We start from the raw sequence: 27,534 nt of genomic DNA, 5'->3' as shown, positions 1-27,534 counted from the left end.
TTGTAGTTGTGTCTGCATCTTCTAATCTGTCCCATTAATCCTCAGGTCTGGTTTTTTTTTTTCCAGTACCATGCTGATTTTATCACAGTAGCTTTGTAGTATAATTTCAAGACAGGGCTTGTAAGGTCTCCTGCTTTACCTTTGTTGCCAAGGATTGTCTTTTCTGTTCCATGTCTCTTCTGCTTCTAGATAAATTTTAGGAATTTTTTCTAGCTCTGTGAAGTATGTTAATGGTATTTCGATTGGAATTGCATTAAATCTGTATAACATTTTTTTGAGAGTATGGCCATTTTTGTAATGTTGGTTCTTCCTATTCAAGAGCGAGGGATATCTCTCCATTTTCTAATATACTGTTTTTTTTTCTTTTTTAGATTACTACTATGATTTTCAATGGATAGGTCTTTTACATCCTTTCTCAGATTGATTCCTAAGTGTCTCATTTTTTTGATATTATTGTGAAAGAGGTTTTTTCCATAATGTCCCTCTCAGTAAGTTTGTTGTTTGTGTACAGGAATGCTATTGTTTTTTGAGTGTTGAGTTTGTATCCAGCTATGCTGCCAAATTTGCTTTTTGACTCTAGTAGTCTTTTGATGGTCTTCTATGCAGAGTATCATGATTCACAAATAGTGGTGATTTAACTTCTTCCTTTCCTATCTTTATTTCTTTCTCTTGTTTAATTTCTTTGGCACAAACTGTAGTTTCAGGAACTCTGTTGAATAAGAGTGGAGTCAGTGGACATCCTTGTCTTGTTCTTGATTTAGAGGAAAGTTTTCAGCTTTAATTCATTTATTATGATACTGACTGTTGGTTTGTCATAGATGGCTCTTATCAGATTGAGGTAGAGCCATTCTATTCCAATTTTCTGTAGGGTTTTTGTGGTGAATGAGTGTCAGATTTATCAAAAGTTTTTTCTGCATCTATTGAGATGCTCATGTGATTATTGTCTTTGGTTCTGTTAATGTAGTATGTTTATTGATTCGTGTATGTTGAACCATCCTTGCATTCCTAGGATAAATTTACCTTGGTCATGATATATTATATTCTTGATGATTTGCTGCATTCTATTAGCTAGCATTTTATTGAGGATATTTGCAGCAATGCTCACTAGGAAGATTGGCCTATAGCTCTCTCTTTTGGTTGGGTCTTTTTCTGGTTTTAGTATCAGAGTAATACTTGCCTCCAGGAATGAGTTAGGGATAATTGCTTCCCTTTCAATTTCTTTTATTTTTTTAGTTTTTAATTTTAAAGAGAATAAAACAAAGCAAAACAGAATAAAGAACAAAGCAAATCAGAACACAATATTGCAAGCAACACAGGACTTCACAGCAAGACAACAGGACATCAACAGCGGCTACAATAATGTCTCTTATTTTCTTTGAAATAGTTGACCACACCTTCACACACAATAATATCAAACATAACAAAACAGTATGAAACCAATCAAAAGAATGAAAGTGTTGTAAGACTTCAAAACCAGATAACAGGAAATGAACAATGATACTATAATGTCTCATTTTCCTCAAAAAATTTGTCTGTACAACACATAATAAAATCAAATAAAACCACAACAAAATAGTACCAATCAAAGCAGAAGAACAAAAGCATGATACAGCTTCAAAACGAGTTGATAGGAAATCAGCAATGGCTATTATAATGCCTCATTTTCTTCAAAACAGCTGTTCATACCATCACACATAATAAAATCAAACAAAACAAAATGGAATAAAATCAGTTAAACAAATGAATGAAAGCACTATAACTTCAAAACAGTATAATAGGAAACCAACCAGGACTACCATAAATATATCTCATTATGTTCAGAATAGCTGCCCATACCATCAGAGTAAAGTCTAAAATAAAACAAGATAGAATAAAGCCAAACCTAAAAAAATTGTGAAAACAATACAAAAGTTAAGGACAATAAGAAATTAACAGTAGTTACCACCTTTCCCTCCCAGGTGTTTCCTCCCCTCACATAATCACTCTTACATAACTATTTTGATTTTGGATCCCACTAACTCTTTCTGTTTCTTTTTTTTTCTTTTGAAGATAGTAAAGTACAACAAAACAAGATAGAACAAAGCCAATCAAAATAATGCAGAGAAACTGGCACAGAACCTCAGGGCAGGATCCCAGGATAGCAGTAATAAGTTCCGTTGTATATCTTGTTATCTTCACAATAGTTGTCCTTTCAATCAGATATAGCAAAATCAAACCAACAACAACACACAATAAAACCAATCAAAACAGAATAGTGAATAGAGCAAGATAATTGATCACAATACAGCAAAACAGTGAAAACAATATTTGCCTTCAAAGAGAAGATAGAAGGAATCCCCCATGTTTGCTGTATTGCATACCGTAGTCCTCCCAAGAGATGCTCAGACCTCTGGCCCAGGTCAGCATAATCAACATTACAACAATACAAGCGCTTAGTTGCTTTATGTGCCTTGGCTGCTATCAACTCCGGCTGCCCTCACACCTTCCAGTTGCTAAACTGGAAGGGACTTTGCTGGGACTTTGATTCTCAGCATGCCGGTAGGCTCAGGGGAGACACTGACTTGTTCTCTTCCTGGCCCGCCAGCTGCTGGCTCGCACCACCATGCCTACCAGGAGGAAGGACTTGTTGCTTTCTTGTTCAGCTCCCCAAGTTCCAGCATGGCTGGATCCTGGGAGATGCTGACTTGTTCTTGTCGTTGTGTGGCGGCTGCTCCTTTTCTGTTTCTTATGCTGGGGTTTATACATATGAGTTCAAACTGTTTCACCCATGAACATGATCTCTGGTTGCATCTATTTACCTACAAGAGCATATTCTGTTTTACAGCTGGGTAGCTTTCCAGTGCATGAAAATATAACTTTCTTATCCATTCTGCGGTTCATGGGCAAGTTACTGTTGCTTTTTTTTTTTTTTCTCTGGTCTCCTGTAACATGGAACAATTGTTTTCTCTCCTTTGATTTTCAGTCTATATGAATTTCCTTTTCAGTTAAATATGTTTCTTATATACAGTATACGATGGATATGCCTCACTTATCTGCATGCCAGATCCATTTCCCATGTTTGGGAAGTTTTCTGCTGTTACTTTTGTAAATAAAACTTTTAATTTCATTTGTGTTGATGCTTGCTTCTTCACCAACACTTGTCACTCGTAAACTATGCTTCACTGTGTCATCTTGTAGCCATTGAATTATTATTTCCTGATTGTTATTTTTAAGCGATCTTTCCTTTCATGATCACTAGCTTCAATCCTATCTTCAAGGTTTGAAAGTGTATCTTCCGTTTCTTTCAAGCTGTTCTGCCAGCTTTTGATTGACTTTTTAATTTCCTGGATCTCTTTGAATCTATTTCATGCATTGTAACTCTGTTCTATATTCATTCAAGGTTTTCATCATTTTCCTATGCTCCTCTTTTTTTAAAAAGTCTATGTCTTCTTTAGACCTGCTGAGCAATTCTTTCAGTATGTTTGTGATTTCTTCCTTTACCTGAGACATTATTTCTGATTTGACTGCTTTTACAATCTCATGAAGCTGTTTCCTTACTTCAGTTGCTGTCCTCTCAGAGATTTCAGGTGTGTGACTCCCATTTTCTTCCAAGACTATGTCTCCCAGACTTATTCTGTATGGACTGGAGGTCTGAGATTGCCTTTTGCTCCTTTGTTTTGACATTCTCCTGGAATCTTCCCCAAAAGCTGGTTGTGGGGCCCCAGGCACTTCCCATATTGACTGCCTCTCCACGGCATAGGGGCATTGGACAGGCACCTGGGTTCCTCTGACTCCAGATTTACAGGGAGGTAGTAGGGGATAGAGCAGGCTTCTCCAGACCTGTGCAGCTGCACTGAAGCTTCCCTAGTGATCAAGGTTGCATGGAGGTGGGGCTGCTTCTCTCAGCCTGTGTGTTTGCATCTGGATGCCTGCCATGGTAGCAGGCACAAGGCTATGTTTGTCTGATTCTTCTTGTGGGTGATGGCTGCCCAAAGGAACCAAGGGCCTCCAATGGTGGCCTACAGCTGCATGGGCTTACCTGGCTATTGTTCTTGCTTCTGCTGATTGCCTACATGAAGAGGCTTTCCATTGGCAGCACCCAGCAGGCCAAGGCAGATCTGTTTGGCTCCCTCTACTTGCACAGGCTGCCCCACAAGAAGGAGCCTTCTGGTGGTGGTGCCCAGCAGGTGGAGGTGGATGTTTCCCTTTCAATTTCATTAAAGAGTTTGAGGATTGTTGACATTAAATCTTCTCTAAATTTCTTGTGGAATTTAACCATGAATCCTTCAGGACCTGGACTTTTCTTTGTTGTTAAGTTTTAAATTATGTTTTCAATTTCAGTAACTGGTATTAGGTTATTCAAAAACTTTTATATCTTCTTGATTCAGCTTTCATAATTCATATGTTTCTTGGAATCTGTCCATTTCCTCTGTGTTTTCCAGCACATGTGAGTAAAGATGTTCAAAAAAGGTCTTGATGATCTTCTGAGTTTCCACAAGATCTGTAGTGATTTCATCCTTCTCATTCCTTATTGTATGAATTTGAGTTTTTTCTTTTGTTTTCTGATAAGGCTGGCTAGGGGTTTATCAAATTTGTTTCAAAGAACCAACTCTTGCTTGCTTCTTTCTTTTGTACTCTTTCAAAGAACCAACTCTTCATTAATTCTTTGTATTGTTTTCCAAGTCTCAATTACATTAATTTTTCCTCCAATCTTTGTAATTTCCTCCTTTCTATGAGCTTTGGGCTTGACTTGCTCTTATTTTTCTGGAAGCTTGAGGTGCAGCGTTAGACTTTGTATTTGTGATTGTTCTGTTTTCCTGATGTGACAATTCTTTGCTATATATTTCCCTGTTAGGATCACTTTCATTACATCTCACAATGAAAATTGTATGGTATGTTGTATCGGCATTTTCATTGATTTGTAGATATTGTTTAATTTCTCCTGTACCCTATTGTTTGTGTTTTTAATTTCCACATGTTGATGTGGGTTTTGTAGTCTCTCGTGCCATTAATTTCCAATTTCAGTGTGTTATAGTCAAATAATATGCATGGATAATTTGAATCCTTTAGCATATACTTAAGCATATTCTATAGGCTAATGTATGGTCTATTTTATTTTATTGTATTTTTCCAAATCCATTTTATTTCAAGGATAAAAGAGACGAAGAAGAAGAAGGAGGAGGAGGAGGAGGAAGAGGAGGAAAAGGAGAAGGATAAATAGAAGAAGAAAAACTAGAACCAAATTTCAAATTATCTCAATCAGGAGGTAACAATGTTACCTACATTGCTATATATATTGTTACATACGTTGCACATTGTCATCTCGAAATCATTCACCCAGAGCACAAGATGGCTGCATTCAGTTGTCCAAATCATACTTCCAAAAATCTTTCTCTTCAGTGAACTCAGAGAAATCAGTAGAATAACTATCTTAACTATTTTTGTATACATATATATACACATTGTATGTTTTTCTTTTGTTTTTTCACACTAATGAAACAATATGATGTTTACATATGTGTGACTTGTTTAGTTCACTAATTAGTATGTTCTCAAGTTGCATCCATTTACCTATAAAAGTCTCTACTTTATCCTTCTTTCTGGCTGAGTAGTACTCCATTGCACAAAAATACATTCCTCAGTTGATGGACATTTAGGTTGTTTCTAAGATCTGGATATTGCAAATTGTGCTGCTACAAATGTGGGTGCACATGTTGCTGTGGTATGATGTTTTTAATTCTTTTGGGAAGATAACCAGCAGAGGAATGGGTTGAATGGGACCACTAGTCCTACTTTTTCCACACTGATTTCCACAGTGGTTGCACCAGTCTGCATTCCCATTAACAATGGAGAACGATCCCTTTTCCCCCACAGCTCCTCCAGCACTTGTTACTGGTTGATTTCTTGATGGTAGCCATTCTTTCTAGGGTGAAGTAGAATCTCAGTGTTGTTTTAATGTGAATCTCTCAAATGACCAATGATGTTGGACATTTTTGCACATATTTATTTGCTGTTCATCGAGAAATGTGTATTTATCTTAGATGCCTGTTTCTGGATTGGATCTTTAAATCTGGGAGCACTTTTTTTTTTTTGAGTTCTTTATATTCCTCTATAGTAATCCTTTGTCTGAGGTACAGCTGGCAAACATTTTCTCCCACATTGTTGGTTGTCTCCTCACTCTGTTGGTGGTTTCTCTTGCTGTGCAAAAGCTTTTAAATAGGGTGAGATTCCAGTTGGTGATTCTTTGTGATAGTTCCTGTGCAGTTGGGGCTTTGTTTACCATCATTATCTATACCGATGTCTTCAAGAGTTTTACCTACTCTCTCTTCCAGCAGATTTAATGTTTCTATTTTAATATTAAGATCTTTGATCCATTCCAATTTTAGCTTGGTTCATGGTGAAAGATATGCGTCCAGTTCTAATCTTTGGCATGTGTAGAGCCAGTTTTTCCAGCACCGTTTATGAAAGAGGCTATCATTCTTCCAGTGAATGTGTTTGGCACCTTTATCAAAGATAGGGTGATTTAAGTGTGTCTGGAGTTGTTTCTGCATCTTCTAATCTGTTCTATTGATCTTTGGGTCTTTTTCTTCTTGCCAGTACAACACTGTTTTTACCCAGTAACTTTATAGTATAATTTCAAGTCAGGGATTGTGGTGCCCTCTGTCTTGTCTTTGTTGTAGATTATTGTCTTTGCTATTTTGGTCTCTTTTAGTCCCAGATGAATTTTAGGATTGTCTTTTCTAATTGTTTTCTCATTTTTTGTCAATTTAGTATGATGTTTGCTGTTGGTTTTTTGTAGATGGCTTTTTATCAGATTGAGATAGGCACTATCTATTCCAATTTTTAAAAGGGTTTTTACCATACATTGGTGCTGGATTTTGTCAAAAGCTTTTTCTGCATCTACTGAGATGAATGTATGATTTTAATCCTTGGTTTTGTTAATATGGTGCATTATGTTGATGGATTTATGTATGTAGACCCGTCCCTGAATGCTTAAGATGAATCTCACTTGATCATGGTGTACAATCTTCATGATAATTTGCTGGTCTGTTTGCCAGTATCTTATTGAGGATTTTTGCATCAATGTTCATTAGGGAGATAGGCCTTTAATTTTCTTTCTTAGCTGGGTCCATCTCTTGTTTTGGAACCAGAGTAATGTTTGCTTCCAGGAATGAATTTGGAAGTATTGCTTCCCTCTCAATTTCATTAAACAGCTTGAGAAGTAGTGGTATTGGGTCTTCTCCAAATTTCTTGTAGAATTCAGAAGTGAATCTGTAGGGCCAGGGCCTTTGTTTGTTGGTAGATTTTAAACCACATCTTGATTTCATTGATTGACAGTAGGTTATTTAGGATTTTTATATGTTCTTGATTCAGTTTTGGTAATTCATATGTATTCAGGAATCTGTCCATTTCTTCTGTATTTTCTATCTTATTAGAATACAAGTTTTCCAACTAGTATAGATGATTTTCTGGATTTCTGCAGGGTCTGTTGTGATTTCATTCTTTTCATTTCTAATTGTGTGGATTTGAGTCCTTTTTTCCAAAAGCTTGGTAAGGATTTGTCAATTTTATTTAACCTTTCAAGGAACAAACTCTTCAATTCACTGATTCTTTGTATTGATTTTCTAGTATCCAGTGTGTTAGTTTCTGGTATGATTGTTATACTTTTCTCTCTTATATGAGCTTTTGGTTTAGCCTAATCTTCTTTTTCTAGAAGTTTGAGGTTCAACATTAAATTCTTTATATGTGTTTGCTCTGTTTTCCTGATGTATTTACTGCTATAAATTTCTCTCTTAAGACTGCTCTCGTTGTGTTCCAGTATGTTGCATTGTCATTATCATTCAACTGTAAAAACTGCCTAATTTCCTATTTAGTTTCATCTGTTACCCTCTGGTTGTTCAGTAGGGTGCTATTTAATTTCCATGTGTTTATGAGGTTCTTGTGGTTTTCTTTGGCATGGGTTTCCAATTTCATTGCACTGTGGACTGATAGTGTGCATGGAATAATTTTGATTCCTTTGTATTTATCTAAGCCTGTTCTATGATTCAGTATATGGTCTATTTTAGAGAACATCCCATGTGCAGCTGAAAAGTGCATATTCTGATACTGTTTGGTGGAACACTCTGTAAACATCTACTAAGTCCACTTGTTCACAGGCTTGATTCAGTTCTGTTATTTCTTTGCTGACTTTGTGTCTAGTTGATCTATCTCTTTGTGACAATGAAGAACTAAGACCCCCATTACAACTGTGTTATTGCATAACTTGATTTTTCTTATCTATTAGTATATTTCTTTTTTAAAATTTTATTTAAAGAAAGACTAAACAAAACAGAAAATAGGTAGAAATAATACATACATTCAGAGAAAAAACAGTAAGAAATCACTAGTTGATGTTTACATATTGTCATTTTACAAATAGTTGTTCGAGATATAAAAATGGAACATGTAAGTTGAGAATTTAAACAGTGAAACCACAAACAGTTCTGTTCAACTGTCCAACAAAAACTTAGTAACATGGTTGTCAATCCTATACACTTAAACATATATGCAGTTATCCATATCTTCATTTATGTTTAGATTAAACAAACTAAAGCAGGTTAAAATCATTCTGAACAAAGAATAATACTATTGCTGGGTTTCACATTATGACACTCCAGGATCAGCACTGGGTATTTTAGTGTCTTTTTTTCTTCAAAGTATCTGTTTTTTTCATCATGTGTCATAAGATCAGTTCTCATAAACTTTTTTTTTTTTTTTAATTTTATTTAAGGAGAAAAGAAAAAAAAAGCAGGGAAAGGGTACAAGTTATACAGATTTACAGAAAAAAATGAACAGTAGGAAATCACTAGTTAATGGATTACATATTGTCATCTTAGAAATAATTGTTCAAGTCACAAAATTAAAGCTTGTAAAGTGGACATTCCATCAATGATACTGCAAACAGTTCTGTTCATTGATCCAATAAAACTCTGTGATATCATTTTCTATCTTATACACTTAAATATACATGCAGTTATATAGTTTGGAGCACTTTCTTTTCCTCTCTTTTGTACCATGACTATTACACATTTTGGGTTTCATTGCTCCCACTGTTCTTATTACTTTTTTGGAAGAGAGTAAAACCAAATGTGACATAACAGAACAGAATTGGTCAAGTCAAAAGGGTGGACATAATAGATAATGTAAAAACATAATACAAGGTGATCAACAATGGTTACTATAATGCCTCCCGCTATCTCTAATAGAATTGCCTATATCGTTAGTTATAATACAATTGAACAAAACAGTAAAGAATAAAACCGACAAAACCAAAACATTGGAGACATTGTAGGTCTTCAAAAGTAGATAAAAGTCAACAAGAATGGGCGTCATAATGAATCTCATTATCTTCACAGCTGATGCCTAAACTTTCGAACCTGATACTATCCAGAAAAACAGAATAGGAGAACATCAGTTAAAAACCAGATGGTGAGAGTAATACAGGGCTTTAAATCAAGGTAATGAAAAGTCAAAGTGGGTTACTATAATATATCCTGCTATTTTTTTCCTTTAATTAAAAGGATAAAGATAAAAAAGTAAATAATGGAGTAGAGATTGAGATAAAAGAGGGCATAACAACGAAACAGTGCAGATCAAAACATAACCATTTAAGCAGAATAGTGTTTCACCATCAGATAATCCTAACCTAAAAGTAGTTACCATATTGTCTCTTTCTTTGAAATCCTTGAGTACAACTTCATATACTGTAGCATTAAGTATATCAAAACAATGTAGAACCATTCAAGAGAATGACAGCATTACAGAGTATTTAGAATCGACTAACAGAAAATGAATAATGGTTTCTGTATAATCTCCTTGTCTTTACAAGGTTTTTGCTTATACTATCGTACATAATAAAATCCAGTAAGATACAACCTATTTAGACCATTAGAGACAGAAGGACGAAAGCTAGATGAGACTTCAAAACAAGATGATACTAAATCAGTATTACCTATTAAGATGTCATTTTCTCCAAAATAGCTGTTCCTATCATCCAATCTTCTCTGCCTCATTTCTGTTGAGCTCTTTTTCTGTCAGTAGCTGTCAGTTTGTCTTCTTCATTTTGTTCTCTGCTCCATTCGTTGTGGCCTCTCTGCCATTATTTCTGGATTCTTTGTATTTTTCTTTTTTTAGAATATCCTGCAATACTCTCTGTAGAGTTGAATTGGTGGTTGCAAATTCCCCCAGTTCCTCTTTATCCTGGAAGCACCTTGTTTTTCCATCAATTTCCAGGGACAGTTGTGCAGGATATCTCAATCTTGGCTGGAGATTATTATCTTTCAAAGCTTGAATTATTTCCCCCCACGCTCTTCGTGATTTGATGGTTTGTGCCGAGAAATCTGCTGTAATTCTGATGGGTGTTCCCTTGTAAGTGGTCTGTTTCTTGTCTCTTACAGCTTTTAATATTCTGTTCTTGTATTGAATTTCTGGAATTTTTATTATTATATGCCTGGGTGTTGCTCTGTTTGGGTTGTAGGTAGCTGGGGTCCTGTATGCCTCATACATCTGAGTATCTTTACCTTTTGCTAAATTAGGAAAATTCTCCTGGATTATTTCTGTGAGTAGCTTTTGTAGTTCACTCGTTTGTGTCCCTACTTCTTCTTTTATGTTCTTAATCCTTAAGTTATGGATCCTCTTATCATCTTCTTGTCTTTGTATTATTGCTGTTTGTTTTTTTGTTATTTTTAAGAAGTTTTTCATTTCATTCTCCCATATTACAAGTCTGCCCTCCAGTTCAGATAGTCTGTCCTTAGTTTCTTTCAAGCTGTTATGCCAGTCTTCTATAGACTTCTTAGTATCTTGGTAGTCCCTTTGAACCTGTTTCACGTATTCTATGCTTTCTCTGTTTTCTCCATCAAACAATTCTCCCCTTTTTTTCTGTTCTTCCATTCCACCCCCTGTTTTTTCTTGGGTGGTACTTAGCATTTCTCTAACTATTCTGCATACTTCTAGCTTCAGGTCGTTGATAACTTCATTCCTGAATTGGTCTATGAGGCTCTCTATATGGTGCCTTATGTATATTGGTGCGGTGTCTGCTATTGCCTGTTTCTCAGAATTGGGGGCCGAGGAGCCTTTCTTGTTGCTGCCTCTTCCCATGCTGCCTCTTCTTCTCTGTTCCTTATATATGCAAGCTTATATAAGAGGCCCAGCTTCTCTCCCAGTCAGCCACAGCCTGATCGAATTGCGCCAGTTAGGTGTTCCCGCTCACCGCTGCGCACCAGGGAGTTACGGACCAGGCAGCCTACGCGTCTCCCCTCCCGGCCACCGTCAGGCTCTGGGATCTGGGTTGGGACAGTCTACCAGGTCCGCCGGCAGCGTCACGCAGGCCAGGCACTTTTCACCAATCCCGCCCGAGAGGGGGATGTGTGGCTGGAGTCGCCACCGCGCCCCGCTCCCGCAGGACTGCTCGGACCCAGAAAGTCCTCCGCTGGAGTCAAACTGTGGTAGAGTGTCAGCTTCTCTCACTCACCTCACCACAAGTCAGTGCACGCCTCCCTGCCGTTCGCAGATTTCTGTTCTCAGAGCTTCTGCGCGTCTCTCTCCTTGCCGAGCCACTGTAGAGGCAGCCAGCCGCCGTGCGGCGGGAAACCCAAATCGCGGCTTACAATGGCGCGGGGTCTGGCCTCCACACCGAGGCTTTTCTGTTCCTGTTTTAGCACCAGGAATGCATTCCAAGTTGGTTTCTCTCAGCCCAGTTAGTTCCTGAGTCAGCGGAGCATATCTCCACCTGCTTATGTCTCCTTAGTCCGCACCATTCCTGGCTTCTGAGCCGAGTCTTTCAGAGAGCCTCCGGTAGTTGCTGTTATCTGTCCGCCATGTTTTCCCGGAAGTCACCTCACTCATAAACTTTTTATAGATTCTACACATGCATGAGTCTTGACATGTATTTCTACCCTTTCTATATTAGAGGGAGAAACAAAACAAAGCAAAACAAAACAAAACATATTCTTATAAACAGATGAAATGAAATAAACATATAAGTCCATTGTACAAAGAGTTCTACGATGGTTCCTGTGTTGTCTCTTGTTATCTTCAATAGAATTGGCTATATCCTCAGACATAGTATAATATATCAGTACATAACAGTATTAATAAAAACACAACTTTGTATATAGTATACAACTTCAAAAACTGGCAGTTATCAAACCAGAATGTGTATTGTAGTGTCTTGTCATCTTCAGTGTAGTTGCCTATAATCTCAGACTTGATACTATCAGTCATATCAGTTTTGAATAAAATCTTCTCTGCCTCATTTCTGTTATGCTCTTTTTTTGTAATCAGTTGTCTGCTTATCTTTTTCATTCTGTTTTCTGCTCCATGCATTGAGGTCTCTCTGCCACTGTTCCTGGAATCCTAGTACTTTTCACTCTCTTTAGAATGCCCTGCAGTATTCTCTGTAGAGCTGGGTTGGTGGTTGCAAATTTCCCAAGTTCCTCTTTGTCTTGGAAGCATCTTGTTTCTCCACTAATTTCTAGAGACAGTTTATCAGGGTATATCAATCTGGGATGGTGGTTATTTTCTTTCAGGGCTTGGAATATTTCTCTCCAGGCTCTTTTTGACTTGATGGTTTGTGTCGAGTAGTCTGCCGTTATTCTGATGAGCCTTTCTCTGTAGGTTATCTGTTTCTTTTCTCTAACAGCTTTTAATATTCTGTTTTTATATTGAATTTCTGGGATCTTGATTATTATATGCCTTGGTGTAGCTCTGTTTTGGTTGTAGGTGGCTGGAGTTCTGTATGCCTCATACATCAGAATATCATTTCGTTTTCCTATGTTTGGGAAGTTTTCCTTAATTATTTCTGTGAATAACCTTTGTAGTTCCTTTGTTTGTGTCCCAGCTTCTTCATTTACATTCATTTTCAAGTTATGGATCTTTTTGTCATCTTATGGCCTTTGTATTGTTACTGCCTGTTTCCTTGTTATTTTTAAAAGTTTTCCCTTTCATACTTCCACATTGCAAAACTGTCCTCCAGTTTGGATAATCTACATCCTTAGTTTCTTTCAAGCTGATTTTCCATCTTTCCATAGAGTTTTTAATTTCCTGGTGATCTCTTTGAATCTGCTTCATGTATTCTATATATTTTTTTATATTCTTCACCAAATGGTTTTCTCTTTTGTTTGAGTTCCTCCCTTCTTCCGTCTGTGTCTGCTTGAGGGGTGCTTACTATCTCTTTTTAAATCTTCTTATATCTTGCTTTATTTGGCTAAATATTTCACTTTTGAACTCATCTATGAGGTCCCAAATATATCTCTTTATGTCCACTGGTGCCGTGTCTGATATTGCATGTTTGCTGTTCTCATTCTCCTTTGTATTTACCTGTCCTGGGTCAATGTTCTCAGGATTGGGGCCTGGGGACTTTTTGTTGTTGCTTACTCTTTCCATCTTTTTTGCTTCTTCCAGGAGGCCCCAGTTTCTTTCTTTGTTGGTTACAATTCTTCTGAAGTGTGCTGGCTAGGTGACCCTTCCCACTGCAGTGTGCTAGTGAGTTGCAGACAGGGACAGCATATGCTGGCCCCTCCCCTCCAGATCAGTCAAGCTGCTGTGGCCTGCAGTACTGTATTACTTTGTGCCACCTCCCCTCTGGACCAGCCAAACCTCTGAGGCCCCACTGGGCTGGTGTGGTTAGTGTATGCTACCGCTGCAGGGGCTTGACCTTGGATAACCTATTGGGCCTAAGCCAGGTCACATGACCCAGGTCTAACTCACTCCACCAATCCCGTTTGGAAGGGAGCAATTGACTGAAGTCACTGCTGCCCCTTGTACTTGCCAGTCCTGCCTGGTCCCAGAATGTCTTTCGCTGGAGCCCCCCTATTTATGGGAATGTCTCCAGTCCCATCACTCACCACAGGCAGATGTAGACACTTTGCCAACTCAGCCTTCCATTCTGCTTGCTGACCCCCAAACTCAATGTAACTGCACCTTCAGTGAGTCGAAGCGGTGGGACCTTGGACGGCTCAGCAAGTCACGGCGGGACCCCAGCAAGTCAAGGTGGGACCCTATTAGTATATTTCTTATATTGTTTTGTGCTCCTGTATTTGCTGCATACATATTTATGATGGTTATCTATACCTCTTGAATTTTTCCCCTGAGAAGTTTGTAGTGACCTTCTTTAACTCTTTTGATCATTTTTGCTTTGAAGCTCACATTCTTTTTTTTCTGTGATCCTGTCACATGAATATTGTTTTTCATACTTTGATTTTAGTCTCTGAGTTCCTTTCAAGTTAAATATCATGTTGGTTGCTTTTTGTTTACTATTGAGACAAAATACCTGATGCTCAAAATTGGAAAGGGAGAGGTTTACTTAGTGGATAGTTTTTGGAATTCTCAGTCTGTACTCAGCTGGTTCTAAGGTGGGATGGCGTGGCTGAGAGGCAGCTATTCTAAGGCCACTGCAAACAGCAAGAGTGAACAAGGCAAAAGTGGAAAACCCTGCCTCCTCCCCACCCTTACATTGGGTATCAGCTCCACCTCTGGGCGGGCACAGCACTCAGACCACCAATCCCAGTGCTAGACAACAAACTACTCAGAAACACTGGATTCGGCTTCATCCGTGATAGCATGAGCCTTTGGGTGGCCACCTGAACACAAACCATAACAGATGTCTTAGTCATATACAGAATATTGTTGGATCCTGTTTCTTGACCCCTTCTGCCAATCTATTTCTTTTAATTGGTGAATTGATGTTTATAGCTGATAATGTGTTGGAATGATTTTGCCATGCTTTTTTCTTATTGATTGTTCCCTGTTTTTGCCACTCATCTAATTGCTTACCTATTCTAGTGGTTTCTTTCTGTTATTGTTCTGGGATTTGTGGTCATTTTTATCTCTCTAGTGTGTCTTTCAGTACTCTTTCTAGGGTTCAGTTGGTGCTCATGACTTTCTTCAGGTGTTCTTTGTCATAGAAGTATCTTATTTTTCCATTAATTTTCAAACAAATTTTTCAGGGTATATCAATCTGAGTTGAAAGTTGTTTTCTTTCAGGGCTTGAAATACTTCACTCCAAGCTTGTGTTGACTTGAGGGTTTGTGTTGAGAAGTCTACTGTGATTCTAATGGGATTTCCTTGATAGGTGAGTTATGTCTTTTCTCTAATAGCTGTTATTATTTTTTTATTTAGAGAAAAAAGCAAAACAGAAAAAAGTGTAGAAATAATACAGAATTTAAAAAAATAACAAGAAATCACTAGTTGATGAATTACATATTGTCATCTTAGAAATAGTTGTTCAAGTTACAAAATCAAAGCATAAAAAGTGGACAATCAAACAATGACACTGCAAAGAATTCTGCACAATGATTCAACAAAACTTAGAAATATGGTTATCTATCTTACACACTTAAACATACAGACAGTTATATCACTGAGAGAACTTTCCTTTTTACAATCTTTGTTATACATTTTGGATATTATTAATCTTTCAGTTATTATTATTGTATACACTAGAGAGACTATGTGATGTTTACAAATATGAGTCTTATTTACTTCAGTTATGAGGATCATTTCAAGTTGCCTCCATTTACCTATAAAAGCCTCAAGACTATCCTTTTTATGGCTGAGTAATATTGTATTATATAAAAATATCACATCTTTTTCCTCCAGTCTGTGATTGATGGGCATTTTAGTTGTTCCCAAGATTTAGCTACTACAAATTGTGTTGCTATGAACATGGGTGCACACATATCACTGTGACATGACCTTTTCAATTTTTCTGGGAAAATACACAGAAGGGGAAAAGCTGGATAGAATGGAACTTCCAATCCTAGTTTTTGAGGAATCTCACACTGATTTCCATACTGACTGCACCAGTCTACACTTCTACCAACAGAGAGAAGTGTTCTTTCCCCCCAACAGTCTTGCCAACATTTGTTATCAGTTGATCTTTTTTCTTTCTTTCTTTCTTTCTTTCTTTCTTTCTTTCTTTCTTTCTTTCTTCCTTCCTTCCTTCCTTCCTTCCTTCCTTCCTTCCTTCCTTCCTTCCTTCCTTTCTGTCTGTCTATCATTTTGAAGCAGGGTCTCTTTATGCAGTTTGGGCAGGCCTTGAGTTTACTTTGTGGCCCAGGCTGGTTTTGAACTCACAGTGATCCTCCGGCCTCAGCCTCCTGAGAGCTGGAATTACAGGTGTGAACTACCATGCCTGGCTCAGTGGGTTTCTTGATGGCAGCCATTCTTTATGGAGTGAGATGAAATCTCAGTGCTGATTTAATTTGCATTTCTCAAATGACCAGTAATGGTGAACATTTCTTCATGTATTTATTTGCCATTTGTATATCTTCATCTGAGAAATGTGTGTTCATCTCAGATCCCCATTTTTGGAGAGGGTCTTTAAATTTGGGGGCCTGATATTTTTCAATTCTGGATATAAGTCCTTTGTCTGAAGGGTTGCTGGCTAAAATTCTTTTCACTTTGTTGGTGATTTCTTTTGAAGTGCAAAAACTTTTTAGTAATATGAGATCCTAGTTGTTGATTCTTTGAAGTATTTCCTGTGCAGTTTGCATTTTGTTCATGAATTCTCTGCCTACCCCTAGATCTTTTTTCCAGTGAACATGTTTAGCCCCTTTAGTCAAATATAAGGTAGCTGAGTGTCTTTGTAGTAGTATTTGCATCTTCTAGTCTATTCCACTAATCCTCAGGTCTGTTTCTTTGTCAGTACCATGCTGATATTATTACTGTGGCTTTGTAGTATAGTTTCAAGTCAGGAATTGAGATAGCTCCTACCTTGCCTCTATTGCCCAGAATCATCTTTGGTATTCTAGGTTTCTTCTGTTTCCAAATGAATTTTAGGAATGTTTTCTCTAGACCTGTAAGGTATGTTAATAATACTTTTGATTCAGATTGCATTAAATCTGTATAACAGTTTTGTGAGTATGACCATTTTCAAGATGTTGATTCTTCCTAACCAATAGCAAGGACTATCCTTCCATTTCCTAATACCCTCTTCAATCTCCTTTTTAGCATAGCCTAATATTCAGCATATAGGTCTTTTACATTCTTGGTTAGGTTGATTCCTAAGTACTTCATTTTTTTAGATGTTTGTGAAGGTGATATTTCCATAATTCTCAGTGAGATTTTTGTTTGTGTACAGGAATGCTATTTATTTGTGAGTATTGACTTTGTATCCAGCTACACTGCTGAATTTTTTTTTTTCTTTAGCGGTCTTTTAATGGAGTTTTTTTTTTTTTTTTTTGGTTTCTATAAAGAGTATCATGTCATCTGAAAATAGTGATAATTTAACTTCTTTCTTTCTTATCTTTATTCCTTTTATTTCCCTTTCTTGTTTGATTGCTCTGGCTAATATTTCCAGAACCATATTGAATAGGATGGTGATAGTGGCCATCCTTGTTCCTGATTTTAGAGTAAAAGCTTTCAGTTTTTGTCCATTTAGTATCATGTTGGCTGTTGATTTGTCATGGATGGCCTTTTTTTTTCATTTTTAAAAAAATTTTATTTAAGGAGAAAAAGAAAAAAAGCAGAGAAAGGGTACAAGTTATACAGATTTACAGAAAAAAATAAACAGTAGGAAATGACTAGTTAATGGATTACATATTGTCATCTTAGAAATAGTTGTTCAAGTTACAAAATTAAAGCTTATAAAGTGGACATTCCAACAGTGAGACTGCAAACCGTTCTGTTCAATGATCCAACAAAACTCAGTAATATCATTATCTATCTTATACACTTAAATATACATGCAGTTATATCATTTAGAGCACTTTCTTTTCCTCTCTTTTGTACAATGACAATTATACATTTTGGGTTTTGTCACTCCTACAGTTCTTATTACTTTTTTGGAAGAGAGTAGAACCAAATGTGACTTAACAGAACAGAGTCAGTCAAATCAAAAGGGTGGACATAATAGATAATGCAAAAACATAATACAAGGTGATCAACAATGGTTACCATAATGCCTCCCACTATCTCAAATAGAGTTGTGTATATCATCAGTTATAATAAAATTGAACAAAACAGTAAAGAACGAAACCAACAAAACCAAAACATTGGAGACATTACAGGTCTTCAAAAGTAGATAATAGTCAACCAGAATGGGCGTCATAATGAATCCCACTATCTTCACAGCTGTTGCCTAAACTTTCAAACCTGGTACTATCAAGCAAAACAGAATAGAGGAACATCAGTCAAAACAAGATGGTGAGAGCAATACAGGGCTTTAAGTCAAGATAATGGAAAGTCAAAGTGGGTTACTATAATATATCCTTCTATTTTTAAATTTATTTTTCCCTTAATTAAAAGGATAAAAATAAAAAAGTAAATAATAAAATGGAGATTGAGATAAAAGAGGGCAAACAGCAAAACAGCACAGATCAAAACATAACCATTTAAGCAAAATAGTGTTTCACCACAAGATAATCCCAACATAAAAGTAGTTACCATATTGTCTCTTTCCTTGAAATCTTTGAGTATAGCTTTGTATACTGTAGCATCAAATATATCAAAACAATGTAAAACCATTTAAGAGAATGACAGTAGTACAGGGTATTTAGAATCAACTAACAGAAAATGAACAATGGTTTCTGTATGATCTCCTTGTCTATAAAAGTTTTTGTTTATACTATCACATATAATAAAATCCAATAAGATACAACTTGTTTAGACCAATGGAGACAGAAGAACAAAAGCTTGATGAGACTTCAAAACAAGTTGATACTAAATCAGTATTACCTATTATGACATCATTTTCTCCAAAATAGCTGTTCCTATCATCCAATCTTCTCTGCCTCATTTCTGTTGAGCTCTTTTTCTGTCATTAGTTGTCAGTTTGTCTTCTTCATTTTATTTTCTGCTCCATTCATTGTGGCCTCTCTGCCACTATTTCTGGATTCTTTGTATTTTTCTCTTTTTAGAATATCCTGCAGTATTCTCTGTAGAGTTGAATTGGTGGTTGCATATTCCCCTAGTTTCTCTTTATCCTGGAAGCACCTTGTTTTTCCATTAATTTCCAGGGATAGTTGTGCAGGATATATCAATCTTGGCTGGAGATTATTATCTTTCAAAGCTTGAATTATTTCCCTCCACACTCTTTGTGATTTGATGGTTTGTGCCAAGAAGTCTGCTGTAATTCTGATGGGTGTTCCCTTGTAAGCGATCTGTTTCTTGTCTCTGATGGCTTTTAATATTCTGTTCTTGTATTGGATTTCTGGAATTTTGATTATTATATGCCTGGGTGTAGCTCTGTTTGGGTTGTAAGTGGCTGGAGTCCTGTATGCTTCATACAACTGAGTATCTTTACCTTTTGCTAAATTAGGAAAATTCTCCTGGATTATTTCTGTGAGCAGCTTTTGTAGTTTATTTGTGTCCCTACTTCTTCTTTTATGTTCTTAATTCTTAAGTTATAGACCCTCTTATCATCTTCTAGTCTTTGTATTATTGCTGTTTGTTTCTTTGTTATTTTAATAAGTTTTTCATTTCATGCTCCCGTATTACAAATCTGCCCTCCGGTTCAGATAATCTGTCCTTAGTTTCTTTCAAGCTGTTATGCCAGTTTTCGATAGAATTTTAATTTCCTGGTAATCTCTTTGAACTTGCTTCATGTATTCTATGCTTTCCCTATTTTCTCCATCAAACAATTCTCCCCTCTTTTTCTGTTCTTCCATTCCACCATCTGTTTTTTCTTGGGTGGTGCTTAGCATTTCTCTAACTATTCTGCTTATGTCTAGCTTCAGGTCATTAATAACTTCATTCCTGAACTTGTCTATGAGGCTCTGGAGATAGCGCTTTATATCTATTGGTGCTGTGTCTGCTATTGCCTCTTTCTCAGGATTGGAAGCCGAGGAGCCTTTCTTGTTACTCCCTCTTCCCATATTCTTTGTTCCTTATATATGCAAGCATAGATAGGAGGCCCAGCTTCCTTCCCTGTAGGCCGCAGTCTGATTGAATTGCGCAGGCTAGGTGTTCCCACCCACCACATTGCACCAGGAAGTTGCAGACTGGGCAGCCTATGTGGGGGCCCACCCCTCCAGGTCACCGTCAGGCACTGGGACCTGGGTTGTGCTAGCCTACTGAGTCTCAGCCAGCAGTGTCACGTAAGCTAGGCACTGCTCACCAATCCCGCTTGAGGGGGGATACGTGACTGAAGTCACTACAGCGCCCTGTCCCCGCAAGTCTGCCTGGTCCCAGAATGTCCTCTGTTGAGGTCTCCTAGACCGTCGAAGAGTCCCAGTTTCTCTCACTCATTGCAGGTCGATGCAAACCCCTCCCTGTCCTGCTTTCAACTCCATTCACCGATTACTGTTCTCAGAGCTTTCGTGCGTCTCTCTCCCTGCCGAGCCGATGTAGATGCAGCAGCAGCAGCGGGAAACCCAAATCATGGCTTCCAATGCCGCGGGCTCTAGCTTCCATACTGAGGCTTTTCTGTTCCTGTTATAGCACCAGGATTGCATTCCCAGTTGGTTTCTCTCAGCCCAGTTCATTCTTGTGTCAGCAGGGCATATCTCCTCTTGCTTATGATCCCTTACTCTGCACCATTCCTGAATTCTAAGCTGGGTCTTTCAGAGAGCCTCCGTAGTTGCTGCTATCTGTCCGCCATGGTCTCCGAAGTCCCATAGATGGCCTTTATGAGATTGAGGTAGACATCTTGTATTCTGAGTTTCTGTAGGGTTTTTATCATGAACTAGTTTTGGACTTTATCAAAAGCTTTTTCTGCATCTATTGAGAGGATCATGTGGGTTTTTTTTTTTTTTGGCTCTATTGATGTAGTGTATTACATTTCTTGATGTGTGTATGTTAAACCATTCCTGCATTCCTGGAATAAACTCACTTGGTTGTGGTGTATAATCTTGATGATTTGCTGCATTCCATTTGCAATATTTTATTGAGAATCTTTGCATCAGTGTTCTTTAGTGAGATTGGCTTTTGGTTCTCCTTTTTTGGTTGGGTCTTTCTCTGGTTTTGGTATCCGAGTAATAGTTACCTCCAGCAATGAATTTCAATTATATTGAAGAGTTTAAGGAGCATTCAATTTCAATGAAGAGTTTAAGGAGCATCACTAAATTTCTTGTAGGATTCAGCTGTGAGTCCACCAGGACCTGGGGTTTTCTTTGTTGGTAAGTTTTAAATCATATTTTCAATTTCAGTAGCTGTTATTGGGTTATTCAAAATTTGTATACCTTCTTGATTGAGCTTTGTTAGTTCACATGTTTTTAGAAATCTGTCCATTTCCTTTGTGTTTTCCACCATGTGTGAATAGAGATTTTTCAAAGTGGGTATTCATGATCTTTTTAATTTTCATGGGATCTGTAGTAATTTCTTTCTTCTCCATCCTTATTGTGTGAATTTTGTTTTTTTTTTTGATAAGGTTGGCTAGAGTTTATCAATTTTTTTCTCTCAAAAATAATCTCTTTGATTCATTGATTTTTTGTATTTTTTTAGTTTCAATTGCAGTAATTTCTACTCTGATCTTTACAATTTATTCCTTTCTCCTATTACAATTTATTCCTAAGGGTCTTACTTTTCCTTTTCTAGAAATTTGAGGTGCAGCATTAGGTTGTTTGTTTGTACTGATTCTGTTTTCTTGATGTGACAATTTGTTGCTACATATTTCCCTCTTAATACCACTTTCATTGCATCTCACAGGTTATGGTATGTTTTATCTGCATTTTCATTGAATTGTAAGTATTGCTTTATTTCTTCTTTAATTTCACCTGTAACCCATTGGTTGTTCAGAAGGTTGTTACTTAATTTCCATGTATTTATGCAGGTTTTGTAATTGATTTCCAATTTTAGTGCATTACGATCAGATATTATGCACGGGATGATTTTATTTCCTTTGCATTTAGCTAAGAATGCTTTGTGGGTTAATGTATGGTCCATAAACCATCCACTAAGTCCATTTGTAACATCCACTAAGCCCATTTGCTCACAGGTATGATTCAGTTCTGTTATTTCTTTGCTGACTTTTTGTCTAGTTGATCTATCTCTGTGATAATGGAGTGTTAAGGTCTCCTATTACAATTGTGTTTTCCTATATTTGGCTTTTCATGTCCATTAGTATTTGTCCTATATAGTTGGGTGCTCCTGTATTTGGTGCATATATATTTATAATTGTTAGTTCTTCCTGTTGTAGTTTTTCACTTACAAGTATGTAGCGGCCTTCTTCTTCTTTTTTTTTTTTTTTTTTTTTTTGTCTTTTTCTTTTTTATTGGTACTGGGGATTGAACTCACTACTGCCTGCTTGCAAGGCAGGTGCTTATGCTGCTGAGCTAAATCCCCAGTCCCCATAGTGGCCTTCTTTATCTCTTTTAATCCTTTTAGGTTTGAAGTTCACTTTGTATTCAAACAGAATAGCTATTCCTGCTTTTTTCTGGGTTCCTGTTGCATGGAATACTGTTTTCCATCTTTTGACTTTTAATCTATGGTTTTCCTTTTGAGTCAGATGTTTTTCTTGTATACAGCATATTTTGGGATCCTGTTTCTGTGCTTCTTTTGATAGGTGAACTGAGGTCATTCACACTGGTGGATGTAACTGGTATGTACTGGCTAACTTTGTCATGTTATACTCCTGTTGTTTTTCTGCTTTTCCCCCTTGTTTAATTGCTTGCCCTTCCTGGTGGTTTCCTTCTGTTGTTGTTCTGGAAATTGTGGTCATCTTTATCTCTATCTAGTATGACTTTCAGTACTCTTTCTAGGGTTGGTTTGTTGGACATGAATTTCTTCAGTTGTTCTTTGAGATGGAAGTATCTTGTTTCTCCATTAAATTTGAAAGCAATTTTTCTGGTTGCATCAACCTGGGTTGAAAGTTTTCTTTCAGGGCTTGAAAATACTTTACTCTGTGCTAGTCTTAACTTGAAGATTTGTGCTGATAAGTCTGCTGTGATTCTAATGGGCTTTCCTTGATAGGTGAGTTGTGTCTCTAACAGCTTTAAGTAATTTTTTTAAAGCTATATGTTCGGGATCTTAATTATTATATGTCTGGGTGTAGATTTATGTTGGTTGTGACTTTTTGATATTCTATATGCCTCACTTATCTGCATGTCAGATTTATTGCCCATGTTTGGGAATTTTGCTTCTATTACTTCTGTGAATAGTTTACTGATGTTATTTGCATTGACTCCTGCATCTTCACTGATGCCTATTAGTCTTATATTGTTTCTTGGCATCATCTTGAAGCTGATGAATTTTCATTTTATGCTGCTTTGTTAGTTTTGAAAGTTCTGTCCTTTTATGATTTCTAACTGCAATCCTGTATTCAAGGTCTGAAATTCTATCCTCAGCTTCATTTAAATAGTTTTGCCAGCTTTCAATAAATTTTTTTGTTTCTTGGATATCTTTTTGAATTTGTTTCATGGATTGTGCTTGATTTCTATATTGTTAATTCAAGATTTCAATCAGTTTCCCATGCTCCTATACTTTTTAAAAAATGTATTTGTTCTCTAGCTACACTGACCAACTCCTTTACTAACATTGTTATGTCTATTTTTATGCAAGGAACTATTTCTAATTTGATTTCCTCTATAACCTCTTTATTTCACTTGCTGTCTTTTCAGAGATTTCTGGTGTATGACTTTTAACATCCTCTATTTCAGTATCTCATGTACTTGCTCCTGATGGACTAGATGTTTGAGGTTTCATTCTGCTTTTTTGGTTTTTCCTTTAGGACCAATATTTGATCATTCAGTCCCACTAGTCTCAATTATTGGTCCTGTGTACCTTAGGCTCCCACTGTGTGGTTGATGTTTGCCTGACTGTTGGGTACCACAATGAAGAGGAGAGGCAGTCATCTGAATTCCTCCTACTGGCCTGTTGGGTAAGTCCTGTATTCTTCCTAGGCTGACTTGCCTAGGAGTATTGATGTAAGTCAACCCTTATTTCTTGCTGTGTCTTTGGCTTGTTCCAGGTCACTAGATCTCCCTGTCTCTAGTGTTTTTCTTAGCTGGGACCCTATACTGTCACGGGATGTCTCATAAGACCTTTTAATTTTCTCCAGGTTGGTGGAGGCTTTACTGGGACACTCCTCAACCTACCTGCTGTTCTCTGTGTGGAGGAAGGACTCCCCCACATTCTTGCCAAGCTCACCAAGGTCCTACAGCTGGAGTGAGCCTCACTACTGCTCCTATTTACCCACTGAAGACCTCTAATTTAGGCTGCTATGATTGTCAGGGTGCTGGGGCAGGGCTCACATCTATTTTCATCAGTTTTAAAAATTGTGGATGGGTATTAGATATTATTGGAGACTTTTTCTGCATCTATCGAGATGAACATGTAATTTTTATTTTTACTTCTGCTTATATTTATTACTGTTGTTGATTTATGTATATCAAACCACTCTTGCAGACCTGACGTGAAGTGAACTTGGGATTTATTGCATCACATTTGCAAGTACTTAGTTGAAGAATTTTACATCTATCTTCATTAAGAAAATTGGTTTGTAGTTTCTTTTTTATTATTGAATCCTTATCTAGTTTTGATATAAGGGCAATGCTAACTTAAAGGAATGAGTTTAGCAGTGTTCCTTCTTTTATGAACTCACAGAAGAATTTGAGGAATATTGAAATTAATTTTTCCTTGAAATTCTGGATAAATTTAGTGCTTAACATGTTGTGTCCTAGATTACTCTAAGTTTGTATGGGTTTTATTACTTTTTCTATTTAATTGACTGCTATTGGTCTCTTTAGGGTATTTTTTCTTCTTCATTGATTTTTCTAATTAATAAATGTTTATATACTATTTATTCTAGAGTGTTTAATTTATTGGAATATAAGCTCTCAAAGTAGTTTCTTATGATACAATGATTTTGGCATTATCTGTTTTGATTGCAATGTTTGCATTTCTAACTGCATTAATACGAGTCTTTTGTTTCCTTTTTTGTGTTTAATTGAAAATTTATCAATCTTATTTATGCTTTCAAAGACCCAACTCTCTGATTCACTTATCATAAAACTGGCATTTTAGTCTTGATTTCATTAATTTCTACTCTCATCTTCATAATTTCTTTCCTTCTACAAGTTTTGGGTTTATATTGCTTTTGTTTTTCTAGGAACTTGAGATGCATTATTAAGCTATTTATTTGGCATCAATGTGTTTTTCTAACATTGTCTTTCTCAGATATAAACCTCCATTTTAGAACTGCTTTCTCTGTGTCCCATAAGTTTTGGTATACTTTCTTACCATTGTCATTTGATTCTAGCAAAAAAATGTTTTTGGAGACAGGGTGTTGTTATGTAGTCCAGGCTGATCTTGAACTCAGAGTAATCTTCCTGCCTCAGATTCCTGAGTGCTGAGATTACAAGGATGTGCCACTAGGCCTGGCTATTCTGGAAAATTAACATTTTTTCCTTGATTTCTTCTGTAATCCACCGTTTATTCAAAAGTATACATTGAGTGTCTAAGTCTTGCAGAGTTTCTGTGGTTTATTTTGTGTTGTTTTCCAATTCCATTCTGTTGTGATCCAGTAGTGTGCAGGTTATTTCATTTTTTGGTTTTTATTTAAGCATGCCTTGTGGTCTAAGACATAATGTATTTTAAAGAAAGTTCTGTGTACTGCTGAGAAAATTATGTAGCATGTTGTTGGATGAAACAATCTGTAAATATCCATTAAGTCCATTTGTTGTGTGGTGTGGCTTAACTCTGATGTTTTGATGACTTTTTTGTGGGGCACTGAAATCCCTAAATATGATTTGCATTGATGTCTATCTGACCCAGTCGTATTTGTTTTATGGAACTGGTTAGTGGTATTCAGTGCATGTATACTTACATTTGTCATCTCTTCCTGTTGAATTGTTCCCTTTGCCAGTGTTTGTGACCTTCTTTGCCTTTTCTGATAAGCTTTGGCTTGAAGTCCATATTGTCTGAAAGAACAGGCATTTCTGCTTGTTTTTAGGCGCGTGTGGCACGGAGTATTGTTTTCCATAATTTCACTTTTCGTGTATGTACTTTTGTAGATAAGGTGCGCTTCTCACAGACAATAGTTTTTTGGATACATTTTGCAAGTCTATGTCTCCTGGGGGCAGTTAAAACAATTACATTGAGAGCTATTACTGAATCGTGTTTGCTAAATCTTATCATAGGACTATTTTTCCACTGCTTAGTAAGATGCTCCAGCTACTGCCTTCCCACAGAAAAATAGTACATAATTTTCAGTAATACCTCTAATGTCAGTAGTCTGCATTTTCCATGTAAAATGCACAGGCTGTCAGATTGAATTCAAAAGAAGACCCAATTTTTTGTTGCTTATAAGAAACATGCTTCACTAGCAAATGCATACCTTGGCTGAGTATGAAAGGAAAAAATATTTTATGTCTAGGAAACTGAAAGCAAGGAAGAGTATCTATACTTATGTCTGACAAAGTGAACTTCAAAATTGTATTATTTTTCTGTTGCTGATTCATTTATTTTTCTTCTGTGCTTAACTGTTCTCTCTCCTATTCTGTTCATTCCAGTGGGCCCTCTGCATTGATGTCTTTATTAACTCTGCCTAGAACAACTTTAAATATTTTTGTATTGCTAAATTTATCGTCCTAAAATTTTAATGTGCTCCCCATCATGAGAGGTCATAATTTCTTCATAAGTTTTTAAAGGCAGTCTTGGAGTATATATTCATATATTTTGAAAGTTGTTTTCTTTTAGGACTTGAAGAATCTCCCTCTGAGTTCCTCTAGCCTTTAAGGTTTGTGTTGAGAAACCTGTAATTATTCTCACAGGTTTACTATTAGTTTACTTAAATTTTCATTTTTTCAGGTTTACTTGCATAGTTGATTTTTTATTCCCTCTAAAAGTTTTTAAACTTCTGTTCTCATGTTGGAGTTCTGGGATTTTGACTATGATGCGTCATGTAGAAACTTTCTGATTGCCATTATCTGGGGCTCGATATGCTTCACTTATCTATATGTTGATTTTGTTTTTTACCCATCCTTGGAAAGTTTTCTGCTGTGGTTTCAGTAAAGAAATTCTTAAATGCTATTTGTGTCATCTTGTAATTTTTCTCTGATTCCAATTATTCTTATGTTATTGTGTGCCATCTAGAAGTTACTGGATCCATTTTCCATGATCTCTTCTGATTTTTAGGTAGCTCTGAGTATATGGTCACCTGCATTGGAATCCAAAGAACATTAAATTCTGGAAAGGATGTGGAGAAGAAGGAAGTTTTCTACCCTGGTATTGGACATATAAATTAGGATGGCCACTATGGGAATCCATATGGAAGTGCCTCAACGATATTAAAATACGGCTACTATTTGATTCAGACATATCACACTGTAGTACATATTTAAAGGAATTTAAATCAGTATGCTAGAGGCTGGGAATTTAGCTCAGTGGCACAAGTGCCTGCTTGGCAAGTGTGAGGCCATAAATTCAATTCCCAGCACTAAAAAATATTAGCATGCTACTGAGATACCTGCAATTTCATGTTTGCTGTTGCAGAATTCACAATAGCCAAGACATGGAATCAGTGAAATTTATCATCAACACATGTAGGATAAAGAAAAGGAGGGGCCTCTGCACAATGGAGTACTCTGGCCTAAAGAAAGATGAAATTATATTTTTTGCTGGAAAATAGATGGATTTGGA

Source organism: Cavia porcellus, unplaced genomic scaffold (genome assembly GCF_034190915.1).
Source record: "Cavia porcellus strain 051 isolate PalLab524CR breed Dunkin Hartley unplaced genomic scaffold, mCavPor4.1 scaffold_31, whole genome shotgun sequence".
Classification (NCBI taxonomy): Eukaryota; Metazoa; Chordata; class Mammalia; order Rodentia; family Caviidae; genus Cavia; species Cavia porcellus.
The sequence above is the reverse complement of the archived record's forward strand: the minus strand, read 5'-3'. Positions refer to the sequence as shown.